At 39.5% G+C, this 25,477-nt stretch overlaps 1 pseudogene; it reads right to left on the reverse strand.

The window, feature by feature from the left end:
• Positions 1-7,410: 7,410 nt before the first annotated feature.
• The window catches only part of LOC107776153 (uncharacterized), a 46,246-nt pseudogene continuing 28,179 nt past the window's right edge, over positions 7,411-25,477 (reverse strand).

The following is a 25,477-nucleotide window of genomic DNA, read 5'->3' on the forward strand; positions in this document are numbered from 1 at the left end:
CGGAGTTCGTCATGCATGCCCGGGGGCTCATGTATGCTCGGTAGACGCTGCCTTTAGTGTAAGCTGGCGTTATAGCTCTTACGCCTTGCCCTTGGGTATTTGCTTCTTAACTACTTTGGGTTCAGTCTCCGAGTCGGGTTGCAACTCGTGCTTAACTGACTCTAAAAGATTTTTTGTGCCTGCATGGGCGGACGACGATGGCTCTTACGCCTTGGGTCGAAGCGACCTTTTAAGTGTGTGGCCCTGAGGTTTGTTTGGTTGGCGACAATGGCACTTATGCTATGCCCTTAGGCATGTGTAGTTAACTATTTTGTATCCGGTCTCCGAATTGGGTTATGAATTGAGCTCATTTTAATCCTCAACTTTTCAATTTTCAAACTGGCGACAGTGGCTCTTACGCTGTTGGTCGTTGCGACCTTTTAGAGTGTGGCCCTGAGGCTCGTTTGGCTGGCGACAATGGCTCTTACGCTTTTGCCCGTGGGCATATGTAGGCTTTGTTTTCCTCTTGCTAAGATCTTTTTGAAATAATTTTGGTTGACCCGTCGTCGGTTCGGGAAGAACCTCAATTTCAAGTCGTTAGCAGCGGTGTTCAAGCACCTTGGAAGGTTTTTAGCTCATAGGCTGAGTAGCTCAAAGCCTTGTGATTTGGAGCTAACATGGTCGAAGCTCGTTTGCCTATTGAGGGTAGCCTGTTTTAACTAGTTCTTTCCGAAGTAGATTCGAAGTAATAGCCTGTGATTTTGTTAGCAATGGTGGGGCGTCCCTGATTCGCATTAATTTGGCTAGTGCAGCCATTTTGACCATAGTCATATGCGTTTGGCCGGATCCATTTTTGATCTTGAGTGATAGTTTAGGCGTCTACATCGAGGGTATGCCCTTTCGGGAGTCTTACAAATGCGATATATAGCCTAAGCTTCGGGATTTGAGTTTTATGCCTGTAGTAAGGTCTTACAAAATTTTCATGCCTGTTGAGGTCTTACAGTTTGTCATGCCTATCGAGGTCTTACAATTTGTCATGCCTGTTGAGGTCTTACAGTTTTTGTTGCCATGTAAAATAGAACTGGCTAGACCGAGTCTGCCCGCTCGGGGTCTTACGGCCTCGGGTTTTCTAGTGTTTGGTGATTGACGACAGTCTCCGAGTCATCGAGTTTGCTTAGGCCTGGAGACCATTACTCGTGAGTTCGGAATTGCCTCGTTGGGGTGCCAAATTGTTGATGCTAAGTCTCTGAGTATTTCGGGACGTACTTGGTAGAGGGATCCCTACTGTTACCATGCTAAACTTTCTTTTGGAGTATGAGGTGCTTTTGGTGAGAGATACCCTTTGATTTATTGACGTAAATACATGTTGTTGTGTTGAATAGATCTTTGCTAGACCGATTTTGCTCGCTCGGGGTCTTACGGCCTCGGGGTTTTAAGTGCGTGGCAACTGGAGATAGTCTCCGAGTGCTCAAGGTACCCCTGATGTTGGTGAAGCTGGGCGATTTCCGCTTTGCCTTACCTGAAGGTTTTGCGATTTCGAAGTTTTGACCCGGAGGCCGTCTGAGCGTTGAATTGCTGGCGTCAGTACCCGGGTGTTCGGGACGTTTTCGGGGAAAGAATTGTTACCTTACTTTGCGAAGGTGTATTTGACAAAAGGTATCCTTTGATTGCTTGGTAAAATAGTACACGTATTTGCCGATGGGAGCCTGACTATATGGACACGGTTCGTTCGACCGTTTGGCCCGGTAGATTGCTTTCCTATAGGAACCCCATTTGGCATTTCAAGACCTTTTCGAGCGGGTAGCTTTCTGGGGGAGTGCCCCTCACTGTTCAAAAGTTGTCTTCAAGAGAAGTTTTGAGCATTTGCGGAGTTTTCCTTATTCAGCTCGCAAACGTTGTCTCATTACAAACCTTGCCGGTAAAACCCTTCTTTTGGGACAAAAACTCGGTCGAAGGAAAAGAGTGCAACAGATGCATTTTTAGAGCCTCAAGGTCTTCAGGCAGTGTTAGCGTTATGACAGCTTCGATCGGGTGCCTGCGTAAGGGTTAGTTCTAAATTCGAAACAAAAAGGGAGATGGTCGTACCTTGAAGTGAGATATGCTGGCGATGCCTCGGGATTGATTTGTTACAATTGCCTGAGGCGAATATGCGGTATGGATTTTTACTTCGTTTTGTTAAGTTCGATCGAGGGTGAGGCCCAATTCTCCCTTTGGTTTATTTGGGGGCGGAGGTACGAAAGTTGGTACCACATCGTGTATTGCAAACATTTCCCTCGCCACGTGCTGTTCCCCGTAGACGGTTTTAATTCCATCCTTTGTTGGGAATTTTATCATCAGGTGAAAGGTGGATGGCACTGCTCTCATGCAGTGTATCCACGGCCGCCCGAATAAGGCGTTATACCTCATATCTCATTCGATGACATGGAATTTGGTGTCTTGGGTCGTGCCGTCCACGGTAACTGGGAGGGTGATTTCTCCTTTCGTTATTTTGCTTGCCATGTTAAATCTGTTGAGGACCCGAGTGGCGTGCACGATTTGGTTGGGCAATCCGAGCTGCTCTATTTCCCTCGATCTGACAATATTGGTCGAGCTACCTGGATCCACGAGTACACATTTTATTTGAAAAGAATTTACAAGGAAGGAGATTACCAGTGCGTCGTTGTGGGGTTGAGACAGGGTCTCGATGTCCTTTTTACTGAACGTGAGGGCATCTTCGGGGATATATCCCCGAGTTCGATTTCTCTGGTGATGGATATTTTTGTTCTTCTCATTACGGGCTTCTGCGGGGCATCGGCGCCTCCTATGATCATGTGAATGACATGTTGCGGCTCATTTGTCTCGTTCTTCTTGGTTGCCTCTCTTTCTCGGAACTGGTTTTTGGCTCGATCGCTAAGGAATTCCCAGAGATGTCCTTTGTTAAGTAGCCGAGCTACCTCTTCTCGTAGCTGATGACAATCCTCGATCCTGTGGCTGTGTGTCTTGTGAAACTCACATACTAAGTTGTAATTCCTTTGCGAAGGATCTGACCGTATAGGTTTGGGCCACTTGGTGTCTCTGATTTTACTGATAGCGAACATGATGTCTGACACATCGACATTGAAGTTGTATTCTGACAGGTGGGGAGCACCCATTGGCACTATGTTTCGATCGAACCTGGTCCTGTTGATGAGCCCTCGAGGGTCCTGCCCTCGATCCATTCTCCGATCATTGCGAGGTAGGTTGCGCCTCAGAGCGTTCCTCTTTTCCTCGAGGTATGGCTGATACCTTTCTTTATTTGGTTTTGGTTCCTTTACCAGGAGCCTGCTTGGCTACACTGAGCCCGATGGGGCTCCCAACTGGTCATCCTCGGCCCTGATCTTCGACTGGTACCGGTTGTGGACGTCTAACTAGGTCACAATTGGATACTCGATCAGGTTCTATTTTAGCAGTTTTGAAGCCACCGAGCTTCGTTCATTCAGGCCTTGGGTGAAGGCCTGTACTGCCCAGTCGTTGGAGACCGGCGGTAGCTCTATCCGTTCCATCTGAAAGAGAGACACGAATTACCGCAACATCTCGTTTTCTCTTTTCTTGATTTTGAAAATGTCAGACTTCCTTGTCGCTACCTTGATGGCTCCGACATGTGCCTTTACGAAAGAGTCTGCTAGCATGGTGAATGAATCTATGGAATTCGGATCCAAGTTGTGATACCACATCATGGCCCCCTTCGAGAGTGTTTCCTTGAATTTTTTCAGCAATATAGACTCGATCTCGTCATTCTTTATATCGTTGCCTTTTACCGTGCATGCATAGGCAGTAACGTGTTCATTAGGGTCGGTGGTCCCATTGTACTTAGGGAGTTCCGACATTCTGAACTTCTTCGGAATGGGCTTTGGGTCCGCTTCCTCGGAGAATGACCTTTGTATGAACTTCTTCGAATCTACACCTTTGAGGACCGGGGGCGCATCCGGGATCTGGTCGACCCTAGAGTTGTAGGTCTCGACCTTCTTATCGTTGGCTGTTATCATTTTCTCACTTGATTCGATCCTTTTGGTGAGGTCCTCAAGCATCTTTACTATGGCAGAGTCAACTACCGATCCGTTATTGCTTGATCTCTCGGGTACTTGTTCGGCGGGGGGAGCTATTTCCGGCGCTGCTATGCTGGGAGTCTTCGGATGGCTTTGTAACTGAGCGATGACCAACTGTTGTGCCTGCAACATTTCAAAATAACATGAAGACTAACTTTCTATTCTTCCCGGGCTGGAGTTCTTTGGTCTTCCTGTCGGTTATTATGCCGTATGCTCCTATCGGTGTGTGAGGTTTCGTCGACCTATTGTGCGTCCTGTGAATCCGCATCCGCTAGAATCGGTCCAGGCATGTTATCGGGATTTTGTGGTGGCGAGCCAACAGCCGGAATAGCCACGCCATTTTCCCCGTGGTTTTCGAGGTTGTCGCTCTCGACTTTGTTTACCGAGCCAGACATTTTGATCTAAAATCAAAGATCTTGAACAAGAAAAAACGTGAAAGATAATTTGTGTTTGTGTAATGAAACTAGCAAGAAAATAATCACTATTATTTTTAGCCCCACGGTGGGCGCCAAACTGTTTACCGTAATGGTAATAGCAATTAAATTTGTAAAATGGGATTCTAAAAATACGTGATCTATTTTTATGCTAGTTGTTAGAGTAGTTGATGCTAAGAGTATGAAGTTTTAACGATGAGATACGAGCTAAAACGGGGCAATAATCAAATCGAGGGGCTTGCTGCCCGAGATTCGGACAGGCCGATAAAGGACCTCGGGGTCGATATCTAGCTCGAGCTCGATCTATCGAGGTTAATTGGGAAGGGATAACAGTTAAAATATGATCAAAGGAGGCTCTTTATGGCCAAGACCAAACAATAAATGAAGAATAAGTATGAAAACAACAAATACAAAGAGTAGCCTCGAGTGAGTAAGAGCGAACAAGTTAGAGAGAAGAAAGAGAGAGATATTATTGATCTTGTGTAGAATAGTTGGAGCTCTGCCTTATATAGTGTTAATGACTCCCCTTTTATAAGAGGGGGGAGTCCAAACTTAGTACAAGATACGTTGAGTGATAAAGGAAATGGGATTGGACAGATAACTAGCTTCATGACGTATGCGTGGGCCACTGTTAGGCTGCCCAAGTAGACTTAATCGACTCCGGATGCATTCTTTGGAGGCTTTCCATGTTCGTCGGGGTTTCGGCCGATGTTATCCTCGGCTGGGTATTGATAGATCTTGAGGGAAGTAACCGGCTCGAGGTCGCGATCTTCCGAGCTGACCTACCGAAGCAATTTGTCAACGAGAAATTGGTCCTCCGATTTCACCGTGCATATTGAGTTATTCTTATTTGAAATTATTGTTACATGTTATCTATCCTATTGTTGAGTTATTCTTATTTGATTTCGTTGTTACACATTATCTCTCTTATTGTTGACTTATTCTTATTTGAAAACATTGTTACGTGTTATATATCCTATTGTTGAGTTATTCTTCTTTGAAATCGTTGTTACACATTATCTTTCTTATTGTTGAGTTATTCCTATTTGAGATCATTGTTACACATTATATATCCTATTGTTGAGTTATTCTTATTTGAAGCCATTATTACTTTTTATGTCTTTCATTGTGAGCCCGTTCTTCTGTTTCATTGTGCTTTTGTAATTCTTTTGTTGATTACTTGCCGTACTCCCGGGTTATTGTTGTTGTTGCTGCTGTACTTAGTGTTGTTGAGCCGAGGGTTATGTGTGGATGCTGTATTGAAATTATTTTTAAGAAAATGTGGTGGCATATGGGCACATGTGGTGCAAGTTGTTATATTGTTTTATGTTTTATCACACGTGATATTGTTGAGAGGATTATCGGGGTGTTCGCACGTGAGTTGTCCGTGCTATTATTATTATTATTATTATTATTATTATTATTATTATTATTATTATTATTATTATTATTATTATTATTATTGTTATTGATATTTACACATGTGGCGAGGCAAGACAGGCTATATATGTGGGTTTGCACATATGGCAAGACAAGATGGGAATATTATTATGCGTGTGTGGTGAGACAAGGCGGGTATTTACTTTATTGTTGCACACACGACAAGATAAGGGGCTATGTCGGGGATAATTTGTGATGATCTGTAATGGCCCGGGGCATTATTATTGATGATATTTGCGTAGTGGTGTGCCTACCTTATGTGAGTCATGCATATTACAGTTTTGTTCTGTTGTTTCCTATGTGGCATTCGTAGTCTCTGATCTTACTTTTGACTCGAGCTGTGATAGAACACTTGCACAAGCATATACCGTAATAAGTCACTCATATCAGTCTAAGAAGATGAATCCTGACGTTTATTGATCATTTACATGCATTCTTGTATACCTGCCTTCTATGCGTGATTTGTACTATTAGCACGTGAGTTGTCCGTGCAGATATGAGATATTGTTACAATTGGCACGCGAGTTATCCGTGTGGTTAAGAGGTATTGTTACTGCTAGCACGTGAGTTGACTATGTAGATATGAGATATTGTCACTCTCTTAGCACGTGAGTTGTCCGTGCAAATATGAGGTATTGATGGTATTAACACGTGAGTTGTCTGAGCAGCACGTGAGTTGTCTGTGCGGAAGTGATTTGTAATATGGGCACAAGATGCCATGTGATTAGGGTTCGTGATTTGGGACTCTTGATTGTGATTATGAGGTGTGGTACCTCGGGGACATTTTTGTATAAACCTTGTGTGAGAGCGATTGTTCTATTGAGTTGTTACATGTTTTCTCTTACTTGGTTTCACCAAACTTTAACTGTATTCTGCTTATTTTACGGTATTATTACCTGTTGTTCCTGGCTGCTAATTGTTGCTTCTAGTTTTCTATTGCAAGTATTATTTTGTTATTCTTACCATGCTTAGCTTTATATTGATATTGTGCTTGTTAGTTTCATATTCATACTTGTACAGGTTGTTCAGGTTATTATGTCTAGTAGGTGTCTTGACTGTTCCTCGTCACTACTTCACCGAGGTTAGTCTTGATACTTACTGGGTACCGCTGTGGTGTACTCATGCTACGCTTTCTGCACATTTTTGTGCAGATCCAGGTACTTTGGAGTGCTTTGATCATTGGATTGTGAGTTGCGGTGAAGATTTCAAGGTATACATGCCGTCGCGTTCGCATGCCTCAGAGTGACCTTCTAAAATTTTACTTTGTGCTGTTTATTTCTACTCCGGAACAGTTGTACCTAGGGATTTTCTAGCAAACTCAGTAGAGCTTATGACTTGTACAACTGGTTTTGGGATATTGTACATCTATTGATGGTTGTTGGCTTTGTATAGAAATTTCTGGTTCATGTTAAATGGTAAATTCGTATAAATCTGTTAAATAACTCTCTATGTGTTAGGCTTACCTAGTCCTAAGGACTAGGTGCCATCACGACTCATGAGGAGAGATTTTGGATCGTGACATTTCGCATCGTTCCAACAAATAAATCCCCAGATTTTATCATGCCTGGGACGCGCCCAACAATAGAGAAACAGAGAAATTGAGCCACTACTTTCTTTCTCCATAGTGAAATTATGGCAAGTGCCTTAGTAGCTGGCTATACATAGCCAATTTCTTATCTTCTGCTCCATTTAGTAACAATTTTATGATCTTGGCAGCTACCTTCGCATGACCTTGAGCCAAATATCCTTATTTAGGTTCCTACATTTTACAATCACAAAGTTAAGAACAAATACGACACAATAAGAAATATTTAAAAGGTTGAGAAAAGATTGATTTACTTACTAGAATATCAGTGATATCACCAATACCAAAAATATTATTGTGACCCGTGAACCTCAAATTTGAATCAACCATTAGCCTACCATGACTATCCAAACTATCATTCAAAATTGTTTCTTTTAGCCATGTTGAACCAATTGGTTTTCCAATACAAATAAAATGGCAATTAACAACTATGATTTTTGCACCCGATGTTCGATAAACACCATCTGATGCAGAGTTCAAATCGACAGATTGACCTAAGATGACTTCAACTTTGTTTGAAGTAAGCCAATTAAGAGTCTTTCTTCTTGCACTTTCTCCGACAAATTCCAACAATCTTGATCCCTTGTGCACCTGAGTCACTTTCTTATCAGGAAAATCAACAGCAATTTCAGCAGCTAGCTCCACACCTATTGGCCCTCCTCTAACTATTAATATGGAGTTTGCAAATTTTATCTTTTCATATTCTATAAACCAAGAAAAAATAGAGTTAAGCAACAGTTAATTTGTATTACTAAATGTTTACAGGTAAATAATATGAGTATGTTGTTACCTGCTTGGTATTTACTGATCTTCTCAGTTTTCGTCCAACCAACATTTTGAGTATGGCCAGTGGCAACAAAAAGATAGTCATACGAATTCGAATACCTTGGTTGTGTGAGAAAAATAAAGTAAAGTTGATTTTTTGAAAAAACATAGATTTCTTTAGAATGTCCTAGTATAATACCTTTGATATTTATCTAGTAGGCACATCTGGATGTTCTAGAATATTATGGAAAGATAAGGTTATCTCATAGACATATCTAGATATTCTGGAGTGTTGTTAGAAGATAAGGTTATCTAGAATCTTTCTTGTACATTATCATATCTAGAATCATCTATAGACAAGTATAAATAAGGGATGTCTTGTTCATTTGTAATGAAGCCAAAATCAAGAAAGTCTTCTTTCCTAAACAAATTCTCCTATCTAAAATCTCTCTTCTCTTTTAAAGCTCCCTCTTCTTTAGTTGAATCCTCCAATCTTAGTTAACGATCTTGGGATAACAAAAGGTCTTCGAATAATACCCTTTTTATGCTATTCTTTATATGGTATCAGAGCCACAGTTGACTTCTAGATATATTTGCAAGGTCGGGATAGTGGTCGATTCAACTAGTCCACCTAAATAGATTTGAGTGGTCGTGCTAATGGACCGGGGATGGAATTATTGAACCGGTCCAACTACAAGGTATGAAAGACATGTATTGAGTCCTACCTTGTTGGTGAGGATTTGTAGGAAGTTGTCAATGTGAGTAACATAAGGCCTCCTGCTAATGCACCGGAAAATAGCAATGCGCGTAAGAAGTGGAAGCAGATTAATGTTAAGGAGGAGTTTATCCTGAAGAGGTCTATCTCTCCTAATTTATTTGATCATATTATAAAGTGTAAATCAGCTCATGAAATATGGAGGACCTCGATCGACTGTTCAACAAGAAGGATGAAGCCCGGCTACAAATTTTAGAGAATGAGTTAGCTAACACCACTCAAGGTAATTTCTCTATCACCGAGTATTTTGTGAAAGTGAAAATCTATTTTTTGAAATTTCTATATTGAATCCGGACGAGGCTACCTCTGAAGCACAAATAAGAAGAATTATTATTCATGGTTTAAAGGAAGAATATATTCCCTTTGTTACATCGAATCAAGGATGGGTTCAACAACCATCTTTGCAAGAATTTCAGAATGTGCTGTCGTCACAGGAACTACTAGCCAAATAGATGGCTGGTGTATCTATCAAAGGAGGAGAAGAAAATGCTCTTATCGTCGATAAGAGGAACTTTAAAAGAAAATCAAGAGGTAGCATACATTTTCGATCCTCAAGTGGTTCAAGATCGCCAGGAAAGAAGGGGAGTCTTATAGTAATTGTAAATAGCTTTTACAATGTTATTGTTGTGGCAAAGTCGGGCACATAAAAAATATTGTCGATCCAAGGAAAGCAACATGGCTCAAACCAAGAAAGCTGATGAAGAAGAAGAAAAAAGAAGAAGACTGGGGAATGTGCTTTGCAGCGGATACTCGAGCAATAAATGCCATGGCTTCCATAAATTTTGAAAGAGAATGGATCGTGGATTCAGGATGTGGGCACCATCTCATTGGAGATCAATCCAAATTCTCCACCTTTCGCGAATACAACGGACATGGTTTCATTGTTACAGCAGATAATACAGTCCATACTCTGGAGAAGGAAGGCATTGTTGTGATCAACGAGAGGCAAAAAGACACTATCACCCTTAACAGTGTCTTTCATATTCCAGGAATAAAGAAAAATCTATTTTTAGTTGCAAATGCTATAGATGCTGGAAACTATTTGCTATTTGGCCCACGTGATGTGAAGTTCCTCCGAAAAATCAAGGTGCTCAAGGCAGATATCATTCACTCAGGTAAGATAGTTAATGACTTGTATGTCTTATCTGACTCTAATTTATATATTGAGAAGATGAGTAGCAATGATAACACACATCTTTGGCATACTAGACTTGGACATCTTATCATGGATAAATTAAAAGCCATGGTAAAATTGAATCTAGTAAAAGGATTGCCTAATTTAAATTTTTTTGGTGGAGGAGAGGTTTGTGAAGGATGTCAATATGGAAAGGCACATCATCTTCCATTTGAAAGATCCTTGTCAAGGTGCAATACCCCACTAGAACTTATTCACAGTGACTTGATGGGGCCAACGAGAACTCCTTCATTCTCAGGCTATTCTTATATGCTAATTTTCATTGATGATTTTACTAGATTCACTTGGGTTTATTTTGTGAAGTACAAGTCAGAAGTTTTCAATAAGTTTGTGGAGTTCAAAGAAACAGTTGAAGGCGAACTCGATTCCAGAATAAGGTGGTTGTGAACTGATAATGGCGGTGAGTTCATGTCAGATGAGTTTCTTTCCTTTTGTTGCCAGCATGACATTAAAAGAGAACTCACATGTGTTGATGTGCCATAATAAAGTGGAGTGGCTGAAAGGAAGATCCGACAGTTAATTGAGACATGTAAGAGTTGTCTTCATGCCAAGAATTTACCTAGAGCCTTATGGGATGAAGGTATGAAATGTGCAGCGTATGTTATTAACAGGATGCCGCTTTCTCCAAATAGTATGAAGTCTCCCTATGAATTAATGTTTGGAGAAAGCCTAGCATTAAATACCTCAGAATTTTTGGCTCTATTAGTTATGTTCACATTTCAGATTCTCAACGGAGCAAGTTGAATGCCAAGGCAAGGAATACATCTTTGTCGGATATGATGCTAGAAAAAAGGATGGAAGTGCATGGATCCTAAAACTCATTTTTTTGTTGTTTCAAGGGATGTCATATTCGATGAAATCTCTTTGTATTATGGAGTTGCGCAATAAGGACATGTTATTATCACGACCCAAACCAATGGTCCCATACGGGCACCTGGTGTCTTACTCAATAGAGTACCAACGTAACATATCTTTCTTATCATACTATCATTGGGAACTAGGTCAAAATGGCCAGAACTCGTAATGTATAAGAATAAATAGGAAAGCACTGTATGAATGAACCATCTTTCTTAAAACATGAATACATATAGGCCGTCAAGGCATCTACCATACTGTACAAAATGAACCTCTATCTGAAAAGCCTCTAAGAGTATTTGACATCAAATGAGACAGGGTACCGGCCTACCCATAAGTCTGTAGCAAAATTCTGACACAATGACTTATAGACTCGGTTGCATTCCGAATGAGGTGGAGTCTTACCGATCTTTCGCTGAATGCTCGTCTACTATGAGGGCTCGTCAAACTGATTTTCTATACCTACAATCATGAATGCAACGTCCCCAACAAAAGGACATCAGTACGAATAATGTACCAAGTATGTAAAGCACATAAATAACTATATAAAAGACATGGAAGAAACATGGAGTAAATGACTCAACCTGTAAATTTGAATAACTCTGTAAATCATGGAATACTTATAGTGTAATACATATGCGTATGAATATCATGTCATGCATAGGTACATGTGTTCATAACATCATCAAGCCTATGAGGGCGTCCCATCATATCATCTCGGCCACAACAGGTAAAATCATCAACGTATACCAGCTGATCAGGTGGTGGTGCGTATATAATGTAGTAACCTTTTCCCATATTCCATATACATATAATATACATCTATACGCGTATATAATGTCATCTGGTCACGAGTCAATGTACATGTATAAATGAATGCAATGCATGAGAAGTACGTCAATAAAATCTCTCAGAACGTCATAAAACCATTATGCCTTTGATTAATATCATGCAATAGACTTTATCAACTCACGAATTTTCTGAGATCCATGAATAGAAGATATAATAATAAGTCAATGGGAATTCAAGAACATAGGCACTTGTAACGACCCGACCTGTCATTTTGAGCATTTATACTTCGCTCGCCAGTTCTCGGGCATGACTAGCCCCGTAAGATGTATTATGACTTATGTAAATAGTTAGTTTTGGTTTTCAGGTTAATCAGAATAGATATGGAAGAATGATTCTCAGTTTGAAGCTTTAAATTTGAAAGGTTTGACCAAGTTTTGACTTTTTAGTATTCGATCTCAGATTTGGAATTTTATGATTTGGTTAGCTATGTTAGGTGATTTTGGACTTAGGAGCGTGATCGGAATGTGTTTTGGAAGTCCGGAGTAGATTTAGGCTTGAATTGGCAAAATTGGAATTTTGACGTTTTTCGGTTGGTAGCGAAGATTTTGATATAGGGGTAAGAATGGAATTTCGGAAGTTGGAGTAGGTCCGTTGTGTCATTTGTAACGTGTGTGAAAAATTTCAGGTTATTCAGACGAGGTTTGATAGACCTTTTGATAGAAAGCGGAATTTGGAAGTTTTGGAATTTCTTAGGCTTGAATCCGATGATGATTTGATATTTTGATGTTGTTTTGAGTGTTCCGAAGGTTGGAACAGGTTTTAATGATGTTATGGAATATGTTAGCATGTTTGGTTGAGGTCCCGAGGGCCACGGGTGTGTTTCGGGTGGTTAAACGGATCAAATCTTGTTTTGAGAAGTTGCAGATTTTCTGTTGTTGGTGTTGCAGAGTTTTGGCCTTCGTGTTCGCGAGAGGGCTCTCGCATTCGCGAAGGGATGATTAGTGAGGCTGGAAATTTGGCCTTCGCGTTCGCTATGCTAGTCCCATGTTCATGAAGGGAGAGGCTCAGTGTGCATCGCGAACGCGATGTGGGTCCTGCGTTCGCGTAAAGTAATAGGAACAGCTGGGGTCCTAGTCATTTGTGCTTCGCGTTCGCGCTGGGTGTGTCACGATTGCGATAGTTTGAGAAACTTCGCGTTCGCGTTCGTGTTCGCATTTAGGAGGTCGCAATCGCGAAGAAGGAATAAGTGGTCAATGGATTTTTGTGCTTCGCGAACACGAGGCTTTGACCGCATTCGCGAAGAAGGATAGGTCACCTGGGCAGAATATTTAAGTACCCATGTTCGTGGTTTTGGTCTATCTTCCACCATTTTGGAGCGATTTTGGAGCTTTTTGAGAAGGATGGAAGAGGGAATCAAAGGGAAACACTTGGAGGTAAAATTTTTGGACTCAATACTCGATCCTATTGTGATTTCTACCTAATTAGACATGAAATTTGTGGAATCTAAAGCCTAAAATTGGGGAGTTAGAGCTTGAAATTGGAGACTTTGATTTGAGGATTTGAGGGGTCGTTTGTGGTCGAATTTTGATGTATTTGATATGTATGAACTCGTGAGAGTGTAAGGATTCTAATTTTATAATTTTTATCAGAATCCGAGACGTGGACCCGGGGGTCGAGTTTGGTCAATTTCGAGATTTTTGATGTAAATTGGTTATTTTTGAGAGGGCTTTGTTCCCTTAGCATATTTCGATGGTATCAATCTATTTTTGGTTAGATTTGGAGCATTCGGAGGCCGAGTCGAGAGGCAAAGGCATCACGGGCTAGAGTTTGGACCGGATTGAGGTAAGTAATGATTGTAAATGCTTTCTTGAGGGTATGAAACCCCGGATTTCATATCGTTGTGCTACTTTAAGGTGACACACATGCTAGATGACGAGCATGGGGTCGTGCACCGTTGGGGATTGTGACTTAGTCCGTCCCGTATGACTGTTAAGTCGCGTATTTGATTGAAAACTGTTTGATATCATTGTGTTTTGGAAAGTATTATCATGTTTTGTGCTGAATGCCATATTTGAGCCTCGTGGCAACTGTTTTAGATCCTTAGGGGATTTTTACTACTATTCCTCACTATTATGACTTCATATTTGTACTCAGTCATGTTGTATTCTACTGTTTTCATAACTCAACCATATTTACTCTATTTTGATATTTTAAATGATATTTTGGGCTGAGCATCATGTTTTACTATTGCCCGAGTGGCTTGAGAGATTTCTAATTGAGTGAGGCTGAGGGCTTGTGTTGAGAGGATATTATGGGATCGGGCAACGCACCGCAGCAAGTTGTACTGATTCATGATTTTGAGGCCGAGGTCCTGATTTGTTATGCCACGAGGTGGCTTGTTATGAGGCCGAGGGTCAGTTTGATTATGCCACGAGATGGCTTGTTATAGCACTTGGGCTGTAGGGGCCCCTCCAGGGTCTGAACACCCCCAGTGAGTGCGGGTACCCAGTGTGAGATGTGATATTGTCCGAGGGTCTGTTGTTGTTTCATGTTATTTCCCTAGGGGCCGATATGAGTGATTGTGAGGTAGTCCGATGGGCTGTTTACCTTTTTATCCTTTTTCTCACTCTTTTCACCACTCGTTTGAAACTATTGAAAGATGTTTTGAAAATGTTTTACTGAACTGAGATGTTTTCATATGTTTTACTGCTTTATTGCATTGTTCTGGACTTGTACTATTTTACTATAGCGTTATGCTGTGGTTTATGTGTTTTCTTACTGCTCAGCTGCCTTTTTATTATTTACGAGTTGGCATACTCACATTACTCCCTGCACCCTGTGTGCAGATCCAGGAGTCTCGAGTCACGATAACGAGTGCTGATTTGTCTTCCAGCAGGCTTTCAGAGTGGACTAGGTAGCTGCTTGGCGTTCGCAGCCCAGTGCTTCTCCTTCCTATCTTTATTCAGCTTTGTATTAGCTTTGTTTAGACTATGTTGTCTTTTCATATTCCTATACGAGTTTTAGATGTTCATGACTAGTGACACCCCAATGTCGGGTTGTGTTTTGTTTCCATACTGTTCTATTCTACCTTACATTTTGGGATTTTAGCTTATTAATAACTTTAAATGACTTATTATAATTGTTTGGTTGGTTTTGGGGTTTGTGTCGGCTGGCCTAGTTAGGTGCCATCATGATAGGGTCGTGACAGTACCTCTAATACTTCTATGATAGAGTCATTTATGAAAGTTGTGCATTTGCTCATTTCGTTTGTATCGTATGGATCATGCCAAAAAGAAAGAAGGGATAGCCTTAACATACCTGAGTCGATTCTCTTGACAATCCCTCTGACACACATCAATTGCGACAGAACACATAACGACGGATCGAAGTAGAGAAAATCCATATGATATTCTTGAGAAAGATTGCACTGTACTCCTTTAGAATCACAAAATCCCGTTGCTATTACGCACTATAATTTCGTATGAAATTTTTGATTAAGATCATTACTTTGCTGAATTCTTATCCACCTCTATTAATTCTAATCTATCTCTCTTTGTCAATTTAGAGGTCTTATGCCTTAGTGGGTGTGGGCCCCACTACGGTGATGTTTTAGCCTTTAAATGTGACACCTTATCAAGTGAGTTTAAGAGTCATTAATTTGGCAAGGTTTGCTGCCACGTTTGGGGGGATTAGACTTATCAAAATGTCATAATTATTTAGCTAATCTTCCCCAAATATCATTAATTACCCAATTACCCACATAATCAAGAATTATCTTAAATTACTTAAAATATTATTCACTTTTAACACACTTTATCTCCCCTATTATCATGGTCATGTGGTACCTTGTATAACATAAGTCCATAAATACGGGGTATTATGGCTTAGACCGTATTTTGTCCCAAAATGTCAAACTTTGACGAAATTCATTTTCTTCGATTTGCTTACCCTCTCACCTTCACGAATTTACTCATCACTTGTTTGAAATAGCATAATGCTTATAATCTCTAAATAATCTCATTCCCGAACTTACGTCGATTAACTTACGACGAAACTTCAATATACAAAAATGCGGGATATAACATCTCATTTTTTGAGCTTCCATCAATTTACTTATGGCGTACTTTCACGTATGAAAATATGGGGTGTAACATCATTCTCCCATTTGGAACATTCATCCTCGAATGTTGACTGATGCACTTATCGTTTTCATAACTTTTGTCTTCTGAATACTTTAGTACTCTCATTGCCATCTAGGCAAATGTTATGTGGATAATTCCAAAGATCAGAGCATTGCCCCCGTTAGGCCTCTTTCTCACACCACAACTTGTGGTCAGAATCCTTCCAATCTCGTAACTGTTGCTACCTTCTATCATGCAACCTATGCGACTTTTTCCTGTAAGTGCACCTATGCGATTCTTCTCTCCTTTTTCCTCCAACTTTTAGCCAATCTCTAGGACTTACTTTGCAAACATATATAGAGCTTGACAGGATGTCCCTCTGGGCATCTATAGGTATACTGAAGTTCTTCGCTCGGTACTTTGTCGAACCTACAAATGTTGCTATATCTTATTTCATAGACCCAATTATCTATCTGTATGACTTTACTGCATCTAGATAGGTCATACTATACCATAACTCTTACTTCGATTTATCATTTCTGAGGTCTGCTACCAAACTCCAAGTTACTCTCATTGCTTATCCTATATGTATAAATCTAAGTCCTTAATGCTTCTCCATTACTGTTTATCTTAAGAATGATGGCCTACTCTCATCTCATACTTTATAACTTTTATCCATCCATTGTTGATTAACCGTAATGTTGATTTGCAATCTACTACTGATAACTTGAAACCTCTTACGTAATACATTGTCACTAGGGCTTATGTCCCATCGGGGGATATCTGAAGTGACTTGCCTAATCCACCTAGGGGCGATACTATACTTCAATAACTGTATTTTATAGCATCCCAATGTGATTCACCTTACATGGGTATTTTAATCCTGTATAATTCATGAATCCCTTCTTTTTTTTCTTTAAATCATTACTCAATTGAAGGCCCAAATATCATCCTTTATCTATCACAATTACACCCTTATTCTACTATCAGGGCATCATTCCATCTATTATAAATGCTACTTATGATGAGTAACTCCTTTGAGTTCATTCAGGCTATACCGAGCTTTCTATAACTTAGAGAAACCATCAGTTCTTTTGTTTGGACTTATTCATTTTCGTCACCTTCTCACTCGCCCTTTCTTATCCTTACTCTTGTCTTCTTAAAACCTTGTTGCTTTACCATACTTTAGCTTGCGACCTACATATATCTATTTATACTACTCGCAACCTTCCTTCAACTTGCTTGCACCATATATTTCCTTGTATTATTCTGGAACATCAAGCGAGACATCACATTGTCTCTAACTCTTCTCTACTGTCTTAACTAGACTTCTTAATACCTAGAAAGCATAGGCTAGAAGGTATGCCACTGACGACGTCGCTATTATTCCTGGATACTGAATCCCAATGCTTACTTTATCTGAAGTAAAGATTATTCACAACCTTCTGTACCTGAGTATCTCGTACGTTGTTCACCTTTACCTTACTTACCTTAAAATCTTGCATCACATCTTTTATCTTTTTCGTGACCTCACTTAGACATAGGTATAATTTACATCCACAACTTGAAGCTCTATTATAATACTTGTACCTCTGGTGCATACACAATCTGGTGGGAGCTTTATATTGACTTCTTATGAGGTTGGCACTTCTTCTAACTGGCTTTATCATAGAGCCATTATAGAATATGGCTATTGTACTATCTCTCTTGTACCTATGATATCTAAGAGTAATCCTGCAATGTTCTTAATCACGAGGTCTATAATTTTATGGGTCCAATAATCAGATTCCTGATTTACTTCGTTGATGTAACTCTTTAGTTTCCTCCTCCTTTTGATCAGCCTTTATGTAGGCTTAATCTATCTCCCGTTCTGCGGCTCATGATATTAGTTATTTCTTTTAGCCTTTCATAGGCGCTATGGAATATCCATGATACAATCTTTTAACAATTCAATCCTTTGTCTATGACCTGGACTCAATCATTTCTTTTAACTTATATCGAAGTCTTCTACGGCTACATGAATGTCAATATATATGTTGCATGGATAGTACTGCGAAATATTAAGTGTGTACATAACGTAACTAACTCTGGATCATTGATTGAATAATTCCTTTTGTTCTATCTCAGCTTTCTTCAAACGTAAGCAATTACTTTTCCTGGACTTTCTACCTCCTTGTTGCATGCATACTTAGCTTATCTTAGTTTCCATGCATGCCAGAATTTTCGTGTAACTCATATGGTCTCGAACATTACTTTTGACTTTACTTCCTGTTCATTAGCCAAGGCAGGTGCCACTTTCTTATGGAGTGCATATAAAGTTGTAATGAGACTGTTTTTACATGACCATTTCTTCTTCAAGTTACTATGCTTAGGTACAAGTCTTCTTCCTTATTTCCTCAGCTAGTCTTTCATAGTAGTACTTAGGGAAGACCCTCTGACTCTTGTAAAACTGCGATCTTATTACATCGTATACTCGACGAAATTTTTGATGTTCTTTCTCACCAATAATTATCCTTAGTTACTTACCTCCACGCTCATGTGCTCGTACAGTTGCTTCTAAACTGAGGTTATGACTATCTTCCAAGTGAGACTCTCTTTTGTTTCCGTAAAATTCATACGGTACCTTTAACTACCCTAACTCTTATCTGAATATTTCTTAAGGATTACGATATCATAACTGCGAGGCTGGATTCAGCATATTGGGTTTTACTATGTTTATCTTGCATGATCTATTGATTTGTCTGTATCCTCATGTCTAGAAATAACTAGGCCCTTCCTGAATCAACTACCAACTACTCGTTAGCTCATTCTCATATCAATATTCCGCGTAATCTTTGTTGTATCATTTCCTTTATCTTAACTTACGTCCCGCAGTGACTCCTTACCTCCTCTCCTTGACGTCGTGTTTGCATAATATTCTAGAATCGTTGCATATCTGTAGGCTTTGAATAAGTTCAATCTCGTCCCTTTTATCACATTTTTCCTTTACCATTCCATAATTACTAGAACCACTTAATTTTGACTTAATTCCATATCATTCCATATTCCCCCCTTTAGGGAAGTACTAAGATTTAGTGCTACGATGATCTATGTATAGATATTTTACCTCTTCATCTTTGGCATCTTTTCACATTATCGATAGGCTTTCAACAATGTGATCACTCTACTGGGAACATAATTAGTTACACCTTGTTGCGACCAAAACACTCACGCAAGTGTACGCGATCGACAAGTAATATAGTAGTAAGTAAAGTATCGTTCCCATGAGGAATTGTGATCAACTTATCGACTGATGTAGACTCAAACAATTATCAATTCAAGCTAAATTATCACAAAATATATAAAGAACCAATTTACAACTTACTTAATAATTGCACAATAATTTAACACAAAATTACTACACCAATTTCACAATATGTTTATAACAATTTGGATAAATATATTTCCGGGTCATGGACTTGCTAGAAATTAGCTACTATTTTAGCTTAAAATGGATTTATTGAATTATCCGGGTTATTGATTATAAGGTTAATAATATTCATAAGAATCTTTCGAGTTCTTATGCATCTATTCAAGTTAAACTAATACCTATATGTCTATGGTATTAATATTAGCAAGAATGCATTTACAACTCCTATTTTTCAACCAAGCAAGGCAATTAAGTATAGTTCTATCTTAATTGCGAATCTTTCACCCGGTGCCCAGGATCCGGATCTTGCTCTATTTGATTCTATATGCAACCAAGAATTTCCTTTGTCAAGTTTAATTCAAGATTCGTAAATAATATTTCACTGTTAGCTACGCAGTAAAATAATTAGAAGCAGAATCAAATAAACAACCCATAACGATAAATTCAATATCTTCAATCTAAGCTTCAAATAACATAATTATCTAACATCCATGACCCAAGAATACTAGAGTTTTTAGCTACTCATAATCATACAAAAATCAACAATAAAAGTTTTAAACATAATATTAACAAGCAAATAGAAGAAAGTTTAGAAGAACTCTTTGAATCCTTGCTCCAAAATGATGTTCTTCTTCTCCTTTCCTAGCTCCAAGATGAAGCTCCTCCTTCTTCTATGGCTTTTTCTCCCTCAAAATCTCTGATCTCTCTCTCAATAATGGAGCTTTACTTTATGTAAGTTGAGTGGATCCTCCCAGATTTCCCATTTTGCCCCCAAATAATTTATTTCCCGGACTGGACTAGCGCGGGAGCGCATGACCAGCGCATGACCCGCGCTAGTGGGGTTTCTTTCTATCCAAAACAATTGAACTAGCGCGGGAGCGCATGACCAGCGCATGACCCGCGCTAGTGGGGTTTTCTCTTGTTAAGATGTTGCTGCTCAACTTTTCGTCATTTGACTCCATTTTTCACTTGATTACCATCATAAATCCTCATTTGTTTATTGAACTCCCGTGAGACATTAAAGTCATGATTAGAGCTAATTTTTGCATTATTTGAACATTTACATCAGTAAACCATCCTTAAGTTGAGCTAAAACATAGGCTATATTAAACAATTTAGCCTATTATCAATACCCCACACTTAGCTTATTGCTAGTCCTCGAGCAATCCACTATATTCTTTTTAGAGAATTCTTCACTCAACCATTTCCCCTCACGCATTACACCTAGAACATTGTACATATATTACGCCTAGCAGTGAAAAATCCTAGCCTCAAAGTCAACTCTCAAGTGCCATGCAATATTTACACTTCCTCAAAGTACTCTACACAGAAATCAAGACTTGCTTCTCCGTCACGATTCATATGCCCTCACAATTACATCAACAAAAACTGAGTTCAATCCCCCACATTCAATTCATATATTCACATATATCAAGGAAATCACTCACTCTCACAAACGAGGTCACATGCATGCAATTGGTACCATAAGCTTGCCCTTAATGTACATCTCTACTAATGTAGGCTAGCTCAATCCAAAATCAATTAGGACTTTTTATGGTTGTAATGTGGGCTAAGGGACGTGTAGGATGTATTTAGGAATAGTGACTCAACCCCTAAGCCCTTTAACACATCACACGAGCAATTTTTAGCATGAATTCTTCAACCCACTTCTCCTTTATACACAATATCATCCCACAATTATGCCCTTCTTCTTTAAACACTCTATTAATTCATTCCTACTAGCTAGAGCAAAACACAATGTAATTATCTCTTTTTTTTTCTTGTCACTCAATTTCTGCTAGTGGTGTATTCGTTTACAACATAAGTGCACCTTTCATCCTTTTATTGGTTCCACTCAAAAGCCACCCCACACTTATTTCCTTCTTACTTCTTTTAGCGCTCTTCTCACAATTAAAGTGATTTAAGAGGTAAAAGGATCAAAACAATGTCAATTAAGAACAAAAGGGTATGGGCTTGTAATGCGGGTGCCAAACAAAAAAGTCTGAAGGCTCAAAAGGGTTAACTAAGGACAAATTTTATTTTTAATAAGCAATTAAGCTCAAAAAGGTCAAAGAAAGCCTAACATCATTTTTCAAACCGAGCATCACCTCAAATTTCGCTTCGACTCACATACCGGGCAAGTTCTAGACACAAGTACAACACATGGACTACACAAATACTCACCACACATGGCATATGACTCATTCCAAATCAGCTCAATAAGACACTCCATTACGAGCATTCAATTCACTACAAACATACAAATTAAGGCACTTTCAGTGAGATTCAACAATTTAGACTAAGCGCGTTACACTCTAGGGTCTAATGTGTTCAGGTGTGTCAATGCTATGAGTTCTCTTCTATAGCTTGCATCCCTTATTTTAGTCTACAAATAAATAAAAAATATAAAAATAGAAATTTAAAACTACCTATGCCCGGTTCAAGATAAACCCTTGGAAAAGAACCACGGCTTAAAGAAAAACCAAGGGAGAATTGTTATACTACCTAAAAATACAAAAAAATAAAAACAAAAATATTTTTGTTGTTTTCTATGGGCTCAGTCCCTCAAAAACTCCTATCTAAAAGAATCCGTCATCGGGCCGCGCCAATATAACTACTAAAAAATAATCTACTGAAAATGTTTAAGAACAGACAACAATTACTCCAACAATACTAAATCACCAAAACATTTAAAAACAAAAGTGAAATAGTCACGCAATCCCAAAACATTATATATTGTACCACACCACCAAAACATTCCCACAATCCAAAACAATTGAAACAACCTAAAAATCCATAATAATTACTACCATCCAAAACATTTAAGAACAGGAATCCTCCACCCCACACTTAAAGCGAGACATGTCCCCATGTCTTTCATTATAAACAAGAGGTGAAGCAAAGATACTTCCCCGAGGAGTCACTCCTGGTCGGAGACAGAACCTGAATCCACATTGCATGCCCGACCAATTGCACGAAGCCAACCCAAGATTCGGCTTTCCGTTTTTTTCTGCTGAACTTGCATTTCATCAACACGTCTCCCCAGAACTGTCACTGATGTTTTAATTTCAGTGATTTCCTGCTCCATGCGGTCTATCCTTTGTCCCCGACCAGCCCTAGATGATCCTGCTGCATCAAAAGCTTGTGGTTGTGCATGTGGTGCATCTTCTCCCATCTCCACATAATCAGCTCCTTCTTGTTGGCCCTCTCCTTCCTCATCGTCACTGTCATCAAAATTAGCAACTACCAATTCCGCTGGATGTACAACTTCCTTACCTGTGGTGACCATTTTAGCCGTGAAAGGATTGACTTTAGCTAGTCGTCCATCTGTATCAAGATTGTTTGGTACATTGGCTCGAAGGCACAGTAGGGTGACAAGAGATGGGTAATACAACCCGTAGCGTTGAATTCTAACCCTCTGGAACATTTCTTTATGTATCAACAATGGCACATCAAACCATGCCCTATTCATGAAACACCATATTAAGCAAGCTCGAGGGATGTTTACTTCAGTCAAATTCTTGGAAGGCAAGAGACGGCTGTTGATGAAGTACAACCAACATTTGGCCTCGAATTTCAGGGCATTAGCGTGGAACTTGTTCCCATATTTATACCATTGGATATCTGCATCTGGGCGACAAATTATGTCGGTGAACATGGACCATGGTAGTAGCTTGCTGTTATATGCCTGTAACATATCCATGTAATCTTCCTCCACTGGGGGTAGCCTGTACACATCCCGAATTATTTCTATAGATGCATTGACTTGTCGCTTTTGGACTGTAACATTGTAGTTATCATGTTCCGGAAGGTTGGCATAATATTCCCTCACTAGCATTACATTCGCCGTGATTGGATCCTTGAAGAATATGTCAAGCCCACGCCTCCTCAACTCGTTTGCTAGGTTTGGATAATTAATAGCCAAAGCATTTGCATCCATTGCTTGTTCAGGCACTATTGTTTTCTCCTCCTTTTTGTTAAATCTGTCCTGTGCCTTGGTTGACACAAACTTTTGACTGTCGAATGGCCTAGTATCAACTGATTTTCTAGGCCGTCCACCAACATTTGCTGTAGCTGGGCGTTCGGATGAGGAACTTGATGCTGGGCGTTTACGAGGGGCCATGATACCTGCAAGTAGTTTAGAGTTAGCCCTATTCAATTGGGTGACCAAACCGAGCTACTTAGACTTCACCACATAGTTGGTCACATCACTTCCTCCAAAGAGGCATTTTTTCAAACACATTGTGAGCATGTTGAGTTTCAAGCTTTTTCCAACCCTATATCACAATGTATTCACCATCAACCAACCCAATTACTACTTTACACCAACATATTCCTAATTTTTCACTTCCTCAACCCAACCAAACATCAAACATATGTTTAAATCTTCTATAAATGCTACATTCTAATGTTAAATAAGAAAAATTTAAGAAACTATCCTAAAAATATACTATCTTGACAACCACATAATAATGTTACATAATAAAACTAAACAAGGAAAAAATTGAAGACATTATACTAAATATATGCAAAGAAATTGAAAATCAAACAAAAAATAGAAAATTAAAACTATGTTCACCAAAAAAAAATGAAATTAATCTGAAAAATAAAAAAATTAACTAATAAGAAGAAGATGAAGAAGACATACCTTAGAGGAGATGGGGTATGGGGTGAATGAAGAGGTGGGGAGATTTGATGAAGAAGAAGAAGAAGAAAAAGATTAGGGTTTTGTTGGGAGAGTTTGGAAGATGAAGAATGGGGGTGTTATTAAGTTAAAAAAGTAAAAAAAAAAAACTTAAAACGGAATTACCTGTGACTAGCGCGGGTCGTGCGCTGGTTATGCGCTCCCGCACTAGTCACTTTGTCCCTAGGCAGACTAAAACTTGATTAGCGCGGGCTATGCGCACCCGCGCTAATCACTGAAGGTCTGGGCAAACGGAAACCTGATTAGCGCGGGTTAAGCGCACCCGCGCTAATCACTGAACGTTTCTCTTTTTTTTTTTATTATTTTTTTTATCCTCTCAAGAAGGCCAAGTTATAAATTCTCATTTACAAACTATATTTACAATACATTTGTGGGTTTTCTCCCACACATCGCCTGATTTAATGTCGCGGCAAGACGCCATATTGCATTATATGTCAATTAAATCTACTGAGGTTTTGTGACGTTGAATGTCACCACCCCAATAGTGTTTAATTCGTTGCCCATTTACCAAGAACGTGCCTGTTGAATTAATGTTTCGCAATTCAACTGTTCCATGAGGAGTTACACTTACTACAACAAAAGGGCCTGCCCAATGGGACTCAAGCTATCCAGGAAAAAGCTTTAGCCTTGAGTTGAACAAGAGAACTTCTTGACCCGGCTCAAACTCACGATGTTGGATGTGTTTGTCGTGCCACTTCTTGGTCTTTTCTTTATATAACTTGGCATTTTCATAAGCATGCAATCGAAACTCATCAAGTTCATTGAGTTGGAGCAGTCTTTTTTCTCCAGCTAAGTCCATATTCATATTTAGCTTTTTGATAGCCCAATAAGCTTTATGTTCTATCTCAACAGGCAAATGACATGCTTTTTCATAAACCAACCTGTATGGAGAAGTACCTATTGGAGTCTTGTATGCAGTTCGGTAAGCCCACAATGCATCTTCTAACTTACTGGACCAGTCCTTCCTATTTGCGCTCATAGTTTTCTCCAAAATCTGTTTTACCTCCCTGTTTGACACTTCAACTTGACCACTCGTTTGAGGGTGATATGCAGTAGCAACTTTGTGTCTTATACCATATTTTGCTAGAACATTTTTCAACAATTTGTTGCAAAAGTGTGTTCCTCCATCACTTATCAACACCCTTGGAGTACCAAAGCATGTGAAAATGTGTTTATTCACAAATCTTACCACTACCTTCGCATCATTAGTAGGAAGAGCAATGGCCTCAACCCACTTAGACACATAATCCACTGCAACCAAAATATATCTGTGCCCATTAGAACACGGAAATGGTCCCATGAAATCTATTCCCCAGACATCAAAGAGTTCTACTGCCAAAATATTTTGTAAAGGCATC

This window comes from Nicotiana tabacum, chromosome 11 (genome assembly GCF_000715075.1).
Source record: "Nicotiana tabacum cultivar K326 chromosome 11, ASM71507v2, whole genome shotgun sequence".
Lineage (NCBI taxonomy): Eukaryota > Viridiplantae > Streptophyta > Magnoliopsida > Solanales > Solanaceae > Nicotiana > Nicotiana tabacum.